Consider the following 8,993-nt stretch of genomic DNA (forward strand, 5'->3'; position numbering starts at 1 on the left):
TTGATTCCCAAGAACTATCCCAGGCCTACTATATCAGAATCTTTATGGTGAAGCCCAGCATCTGTATTTTTGTTTTCTTTTAATAATTTGTTTTATTTTGTTGTTGAGAATACATACAGCAGAACAATTTCTACATGCACAATTCAGTGACATTGATTACATTCTTTGAGTTGTGCAACCATTCTCACCCTCTTTTTTTCTGAATTGTTCCTCCTCCATTAACATAGATCCACTGCCCCCTAAGCTTCCTGTTTAACCTTTCGAGTTGCTGTTGTCAATTTGATCCTGTATACATAGTTCTTAAAAGAGCACAATGCTCGAGGCAGACATTCTTTTCTAGTTAAGCTAAGCTATTATTTGATTTAAAGAAGACTTCAGAGATATTTTTGGTTCAGGGTTTAAATATTATCTCAGGGCAATAGTTTCAAGGGTTCCTCCAGCCTCTATGGATCCAGAAAGTCTGGATTCCTTGAGAATCTGAAATTCTCCTCTACATTTTCTCACTTTTGGTCAGGATTCTTCTATAGAATTTTTGATCAAAACACTGGTATTTTAAACTGTATACCTGGTGATTCTGGTGACAAGAGCGTTTTGGGAATTCCAGTTAACAGAACATGCCAACATTCATACAATAAGGACTCCACATTAGGGTAAAGGAGACACCATTCCTTCACAACATCCTCCAAACTTGAAATCAATATATTAAGTGATTTTTTTTCTTTTGCATTAAAAAATTAATTGTATGTAACTCAACCATATGAAATCTAGAAATGCAAAAAAAGAAAGCAAAAGAAGGGAAAAAAAAATACAGTGTTATCCACTAATAACATTTTTGGATATAATCTCCCAGTAATTTGTCTTTGTATATTTATATCTTTATTTTTTTTTACAATGATTGGATTGTAGTCTGCTGTTCTACAACAGCTTTTTCACTGAACCTATGTTGTTGGTTTTTTTCTGTGTCAACACTTCTTATGTAGAATCGCACAAGTACACCTAAAGCTACAAATCCCCTTAATTGTACTGTTATTTTGCCCTTGTTTCTCCAATTTATTATCAGAGGCAACATCTGAGACAGAAAATCCAAAAAAAAAACTAAACCCGTTGCTGTCGAGTCAATTCCGATTCATAGTGACCCTACAGGTCAGAGAAGAACTGCCCCACAGGGTTTCCAAGGAGTGGCTGGCTGAGACAGAGTAGATCTTCATTTCAACAAGATTTTTGACTGTACTCTCCCAAATACTAGACCTAATTATTTACTTAGAAAGAGCCCCGGTGGCTAACGGTTAAGTGCTTGGCTGCCAACCAAAAGGATGGAGGTCCGAACCCACTCCATGGCTCCACGGGAGAAAGCCCTGCCGATATGCTGATGTAAAGATCACAGCCAAGAATCCCTTCCCCAAGACGGCAGCTGCTAACGGTGGTTGTGGCTTCAGAGAAGTGGCCACAGGGACCAAACGGCGGCTCCACCAGGGGATTCCCGAGGCCATGTTTGTGCAAGATGTAGATTCCTTCATGAAACAGCCTGGGAATAAGACTGCAGATGCAGTACTAAAGAAGCTGGATGAACAATACCAGAAGTACAATTTTATGGAACTCAACCTTGCTCAAAAGAAAAGGAGGCTAAAAGGTCAGATACCAGAAATTAAGACTTTAGAAATTCTAAAATACACGCAGAAGAAAAAGGAGTCTACCAATTCATTGGAGCTCAGATTCTTACAGGCAGATAACCTGTCCTGCAAAGCTTCAGTTCCTCCTACTGATAAAGTGTGGCTGTGGTTGGGGGCTAAGGTAATGCTTGGATACAATGCTGATGAAGCTCAGGCATTGTAGGAAAAGAACTTATCAACTGCCACAAAGAATCTTGATTCTCTTGAGGAAGACTTTGACTTTCTTTGAGATCAGTTTACTACCACAGAATCAATATGGCCAGGGTTTATAATTGGGATGTAAAAAGATGATTCAACCAAGAACAAAGCGTAAAGCTGGCAATGAAAAATGTGATTCAGTTTTCCAAACATGTTGTTTTAAATACCCTAAAATTCATCCTTAAAGATTGACAGAACTGAATTTTTTTTAGCAGTAAGAACGTTGATTAAAACTTTTAAAAAAGACAAACACCATTTTATTTATTTATGAAAACAAAATTAGTTTCACATATTTTATGAAATTAGCAGTATTTTAATTTTTTTAATATTTTCCAATAAAATAAATGCTGCTTTCATCACATTTTAAGAAAACTCTCAGCGGAAATAGCCCCAAACTGAACGCCGGGCACTGGCCCAGTTGACTTTTACTTTCCTGGCTGGTGTTGCTCTGACTGGATGTGGTTAAACCAGTTCAGAGGTAGGAAAGACAGTCTGAATATCTGCAGACTGGTTTTCTTCAGCACATGTGGAGTTTTATGACTCTCTGTGGCTGTTGACTTGTCTTATGTAAATGGGGTTCCATGAATTACTGTTAACCATTATCTATTCTGATCTGAACTTTTCAGGACTTGGTCGCTTGCCTTTCTAAACAGGAAGAGGGCTATTGAGACCACATGTTTTCTTATCCCAGATAAGTACATGGTGTCTTTGGGATGCCAGCATAGGAGACCTCGACCAATGTGAAATAAGATTACCTACTCAGCAATCTAGGCTAAAGGCGATTTTATATTTATTAACGGTTCTCCAAAGCAGCTTAATAGGAATATCAAGGTAAAGGTAAATCTGCAACGGAAAAGAGTTGTAAGTTTTTTTATTCATGATAAAATCTCACAATTAATTTTAAAAAATCTCTGTGTAAAGCCGTTAGTATAGTGGCTAGTGCCAGGTGATACAGATTCTGGTAAAAACACAAATGTACTATTCCCTCTTCATGTAGTAAAAAACTTGCACAATGTTTAGTACTTTTATTTCACGATATTGAAACAATGAAGTTTAAAAAAAAAAACAGATTACAGCCAAGAAAATCCTATGGGGCAGTTCTATTCTGTCACATGGGGCCACTGTGAGTCGAAATTGATGGCACACAACAACACTTATTTAGTTATCAAATTTGGGGGGATCAAACATACCAACTCGGTTCAATTCCAATTTCCTATGTTCTAATTTTTTTCTCTCTCTTAAAAAGATCCTGGACAATACATTTACTCATTTCTACTCTCCTGTCAGCTCTCCAATTCTCTCTGGGTTCTCAGAGATTGCCAGCAGCGGTTTTTGCCACCCATCTGTGAGTTCTTTGAGTCCTGGGGATCTCAGGTGTTTGGGCTTTGAAAGCCATGGTAAATGCATTTGTTCAAAAAATTTTAATCTTTTAAACCTTCTCTATGGTTGCAAGTCCCCATCCTTTGGGGGTTAATTTGAGTTTTTAATATAGCCCCAAATAATGGTTGTCTAACTTAGTGAATTCCCCACAAGTCTGTCAGTTTGTTATACTGGAGCGGGCTTGCCTATTGCTGTGATGTTGGAACCTATGCCGCTGGTATTCAAATACCAGCAGGGTCACCCATGGTGGACAGGTTTCAGGTGAGCTTCAACACTAAGACAGACTAGGAAGAAGGATCTGGCACTCTACGTCTGAAAAAAATTAGCCGGTGAAAACCTTATGAGTAGCAGCGGAACACTGTCTGATATAGTGCCGGAAGATGAGCCCCTCAGGTTGGAAGGCACTCAAAAGATGACTGGGGAAGAGCTGCCTCCTCAAAGTAGAGTCGACCTTACTGACATGGATGGAGTCAAGCATTCAGAACCGTTATTTGTTGATGTGACATGACTCAAAATGAGAAGAAATAGCTGCAAACACCCATTAATAATAGGAACCTAGAATGTACGAAGTATGAACCTAGGAAAATTGGAAATTGTAAAAAATGAAATGGAACACAAAACATTGATATCTGAGGCATTAGTGAGCCGAAATGGACTGGTATTGGCCATTTTGAATCAGACAATCATAATGCCTATCATGTGGGGAACGACAAATTGAAGACAAATGGCATCATGCTCATCGGCAAAAAGAACATTTTAAGATCTATCCTGAAGTACAACGCAGTCAGTGATAGGATAATATCCATACAACTAAAGGAAGACCAGGAAACCCTGGTGGCTTAGTGGTTAAGAGTTTAGCTGCTAACCAAAAGGTCAGCAGTTCAAATGCACCAGGCACTCCTTGGAAATCCTATGGGGCAGTTCTACTCTGTCCTATAAGGTCACTATGAGTCGGAATCAACTCGAGAGCAATGGTTTTTTTTAAAGGAAGACCAGTTAATAAGACTAAAATTCAAATTTATACACCAACCACTAAGGCCAAAGATGAAGAAATTCAAGATTTTTACCAACTTCTACAGTCTTAAATTGATCAAACATGCAATCAAGATGCATTGACAATTACTGGTGACTGGAATGCAGAAGTTGGAAACAAAGAAGAAGGATCTGTAGTTGGAAAATAAGGCCTTGGTGATAGAAACGACACTGGAGATCGCATGACAGAATTTTGCAAGACCAATGACTACTTCATTGCAAATGCCTTTCTTCAACAACATCAACAGTGACTATACATGTGGACCTCACCAGATGGAATACAGAGGAATCAAACTGACAACATCTGTGGAAAGAGACAATATCACCAATGGAAAAGCTCAATATCCTAAGTCAGAACAAGGCCAGGGGGCGGCTGTGGAACAGACCATCAATTGCTCATATGCAAGTTCAAGCTGAAGTTGAAGAAAATTAGAACAAGTCCACCAGAGCCAAAGTACAACCTTGAGTATATTCCACCTGAATTTAGAGACCAACTCAAGAATAAATTTGATGCATTAAACACTAATGACCAAAGACCAGATGAGTTGTGGAATGACATCAAGGACATCAGACATGAAGAAAGCAAGAGGTCACTAAAAAGACAGGAAAAAAAGAAAAGACCAAAAATGAACGTCAGAAGAGACTCTGAAAGTTGCTCTTGAACATTGAGTAGCTAAAGCAGAAGGAAGAAATGATGAAGTAAAAGAGCTGAACAGAAGATTTCAAAGGGCAGCTCAAGAAGACAAAGTATTATAATGAAATGTGCAAAGACCTGGAGATAGAAAACCAAAAGGGAAAAATACGCTCAGCATTTCTCAAGCTGAAAGAACTGAAGAAAAAATTCAAGCCTCGAGTTGCAATACTGAAGGCTTCTATGGGGAAAATACTAAATGATGCAGGAAGCAACAAAAGAAGATGGAAGGAATACACAGTCACTGTACCAAAAAGAATTGGTCGACATACAACCATTTCAGGAGGCAGCATATGATCAAGAACTGATGGTACTGAAGGAAGAGGTCCAAGCTGCACTGAAAGCACGGGCGAAATACTAGCCTCCAGGAATTGACAGAATACCAATTAAGGTGTTTTAACAAAAGGATTAAGCTCTCTCTGGAAGCATTTACTAGTCTATGCTAAGAAATCTGGAAGACAGCTACCTGACCCACTGACTGGAAGAGATCAATATTTGTACCCATTCCAAATAAAGGTGATCCAATGGAATGCTTTGAAATTATCAAACAATATCATTAATATCACACACAAGTAAAATTTTACTGAAGATCATTCAAAAGCAGTTGCAGCAGTACACTCACAGGGAACCACCAGAAATTCAAGCCCAATTTAGAAGAGGACGTAGAACGAGGGATATCATTGCTGATATCAGATGCATCTTGGCTGAAAGCAGAGAATACTAGAAAGGTGTTACCTGTATTTTATTGACTGTGCAAAGGCATTTGACTGTGTAGATCATGACAAATTATAGATAACAATGACAAAGAATGGGAATTCCAGAACACTTAATTGTGCTCATGAGGAACCTGTACTTAGACCAAGAGGCAGTCACTGGGAACAGAACAAGGAGATAAAATCAGCAAAGGTGTGCATCAGGGTTGTACCCTTTCACCATACTTATTCAATCGATATGCTGAGCAAATAATCTGAGAAGCTGGTCTATATGAAGAAGAACACGGCATCAGGATTGGAGGAAGACTCGTTAACAACCTGTGATATGCAGATGACACAATCTTGCTTGCTGAAAGTGAAGAGGACTTGAAGCACTTACTGATGAAGATCAAAGACCACAGCCTTCAGTGTGGATTACACCTCAACATAAAGAAAACAAAAATCCTCACAACTGGACCGATAAGCAACATCATGATAAATGGAGAAAATATTGAATTGTCAATAATTTCATTTTTCTTGGGTCCACAATCAACACTCATGGAAGCAGCAGTCAAGAAATCAAAGGACGCATTGCATTGGGCAAATCTGCTGCAAAAGATCTCTTTAAAGTGTTAAAAAGCAAAGATGTCACTTTAAGGACTAAAGTGCGCCTGAACCAAGCCATGATGTTTTCAATTGCCTTATATGCGCTGGAAAGCTTCACAATGAATAAGGAAGACAGAAGAATGCACGCCTTTGAATTATGGTGTTGGCAAAGAATACTGAATATACCATGGATTGCCAGGAGAACAAACAAATCTATCTTGGAAGAAGTACAGGCAGAATGCTCCTTAGAAGCAAGGATGGCAAGACTATGTGTCACATACTTTGGACATGTTATCAGGAGGGACCAGTCCCTCGAGAAGGACATCATGCTTGGTAAAGGAAAGGGTCAGTGAAAATGAAGGAGACCCTTGACACAGATGGACTGACACAGTGGCTGCAAGAATGGGCTCAAACGTAACAATGATCCTGAAGACAGCGCAGGACCGGGCAGTGTTTTGTTCTGTTGTACATGGGGTCACTATGAGTTGGAACCGACTCGATGGCATCTAACAACATGTAACTGTGGGTGAAAGTCTCCATCCTTTGGGGTGAAATTTGAGCTTTTAATACAGCCCCAAAAATGGTTGTCTAACTTAGTGAATAGGATATATGGCAAGTTGAAAAGTATAGTTTTAGGAAGCCTTGAGTGTCTGCTAATGGTGACGGAAAATTTGGCAATGAAAATGGGTGATGATTACACAACATGATTAACATAATCAGTGTCACTGAACTGTACTTGTAAAAATGTTGAATTGGCAAATGTTGTGTTACATATATTTTTACTACAATAAAAAAATAAAGAAAATAACAAGCAAGATTTTGACTATAAGCAGCACGGCTGGTTTTCTTGTGTGGCTCACCAGTTGTCTCCAAAGGAAAATGTAAAAGAGAAGCTTCAAGAAAGTTCTGTACTCCACTGGTATCCACGCAATAGATAAAGAACCTGCCAAAATAAATACTAATCTGCATGTGCCAGCTCGACTGTGTTTGCTATTTTAAAAACCCAGTCTTATTACACTGCAGACACTCTAATCACAACTTCTTATAATCCTGGCACGGGGACCATCTTTGAGAAACCAAAAATCAGGGCTGTTGTCTCAGAAATTGGAGATGTAGTTATAGGATACATGCACAGGCTTTGGGAAACCAGGATCTTGGAAAGTATGGCGCTCGTCATCAATCAGCTCCTGCCTACCGCGAACTCTGTCACTGAGAGAATGTTTTCTTCACAATTCACCCTTACCTTTGTTTTAATGGCTAAAGAAATGTGTGCAAAGAAAGGAAGTGTCTGGGTTTCCACATACCGCAGAAAGATGCAAAAACACGCAAATATGTTGATTTCCTTCCTCCCCTCAGCTTCCAGAAGAAAGAACCCTGGCAGCCACTAAAGACAGATACTCACTGGAGACTCCAGAAGGAGTAATCGCCCACCTTCCTCTTCTTCAGTTCTCCAGACTGGGGGTGGGGGTGGAGTAGGATGTTTAGTAAGAGAAATGAACAACAACAACAACAACCAAAAAAAAAAAAAACCCGTTGTCATAGAGTCGATTCTGACTCATAGCAACCCTACAGAACAGAGTAGAACTGCCCCATAGGGTTTCCAAGGAGCACCTGGTGGATTCGAACTGCCAACCTTTTGGTTAGCAGCCAAGCTCTTAACCACTGCGCCAAGAGGAGGGAAGGGACCTTAAATTCCAGCTGGTAATTTTGTCCCTGGAGATTATTTTGGTAAAGGAGTCCACTGTTTTGGATGGAGAGTACTTTTGCCCTGCAGACCCCTTCGTGTGAAAGGAGCCTTAGTTTTTGGGAGCCAGGACAGCACGAGGAGGCGAGGAAGCGCGGCCAGCTGTTTAGAGCAGTATGTCTAAGCAGATGACGTTCACATTTCAGTACCGGCTCCTTCTGCTCCTCAGGGCAGAAAAGGTCGAGAGCACAGGTCCGAACCACTGCTCTAGAATAAAGAGATCCGTGTGTGGATCTCCCGGAGCCTGAGGACCATGGGCAGGTTAGAGAAGGACAAGGATCCATCCACAGTTAGCAGTAAACGTCAAGTCACAGAACAGGCAAATGTATGGAGATCGAAGTTTATTTGTGGTTACCAGGGGTGACAGGGAGGGGGAGGGGGAGTCACTGCTTAGGGGACAGTGAGCTTCTGTTAAGGGCAATGGAAAATTTTGGAAAAAGATAGTGGTGATGGTGGCACAATATGGTGGAAGTAATTAATGTCACTGAATTGTACATGTAAAAAAATGTTGAAATGGCAACTGTTTTGTTGTGTGTGTGTGTGCGCGTGTAAGGCACTCTGGCAGCACAGTGGTTAAGTGCTCGGCTGCTAACCAAAAGGTCGTTGGTTCAAACCCACCAGCTGCTCCACAGGAGAAAGATGTGGCAGTCTGCTCCCATAAAGGTTACCCTATGGAAACCCTGTGGGGCTGTTCTACTCTGTCCTATAGCGTTGCTATGAGTCGGAATCAGCTCGATGGCAATGGTTTTTACAAACACACACACACTTACTACAATTTTTAAAAAAGAATTAAAATAATAATAAAAGAGAAGTTCATTCCGAGGGCACGTTCGCCCACACTGCTTCTGAAGTGGGGTTTGGTGGAACCGTTACTATCATAACTAGCCTTGCTATGAAAATATGTTGTCATTTTTTCACCGCAAATACGTAGATATTATTTTCTCTCTCACGCGGATGGATTAACTGGGCTGCAGCAGCTT

General features: G+C 40.2%; 1 pseudogene; it reads left to right on the forward strand.

Annotated features, from left to right (window-relative positions):
* The first annotated feature begins 1,413 nt into the window (after positions 1 to 1,413).
* LOC101357621 (prefoldin subunit 3 pseudogene) lies at positions 1,414 to 1,983 on the forward strand (annotated as a pseudogene).
* The last annotated feature ends 7,010 nt before the right edge of the window (positions 1,984 to 8,993 follow it).

Source organism: Trichechus manatus, unplaced genomic scaffold (genome assembly GCF_000243295.1).
Source record: "Trichechus manatus latirostris isolate Lorelei unplaced genomic scaffold, TriManLat1.0 scaffold00025, whole genome shotgun sequence".
NCBI classification, from domain to species: Eukaryota; Metazoa; Chordata; class Mammalia; order Sirenia; family Trichechidae; genus Trichechus; species Trichechus manatus.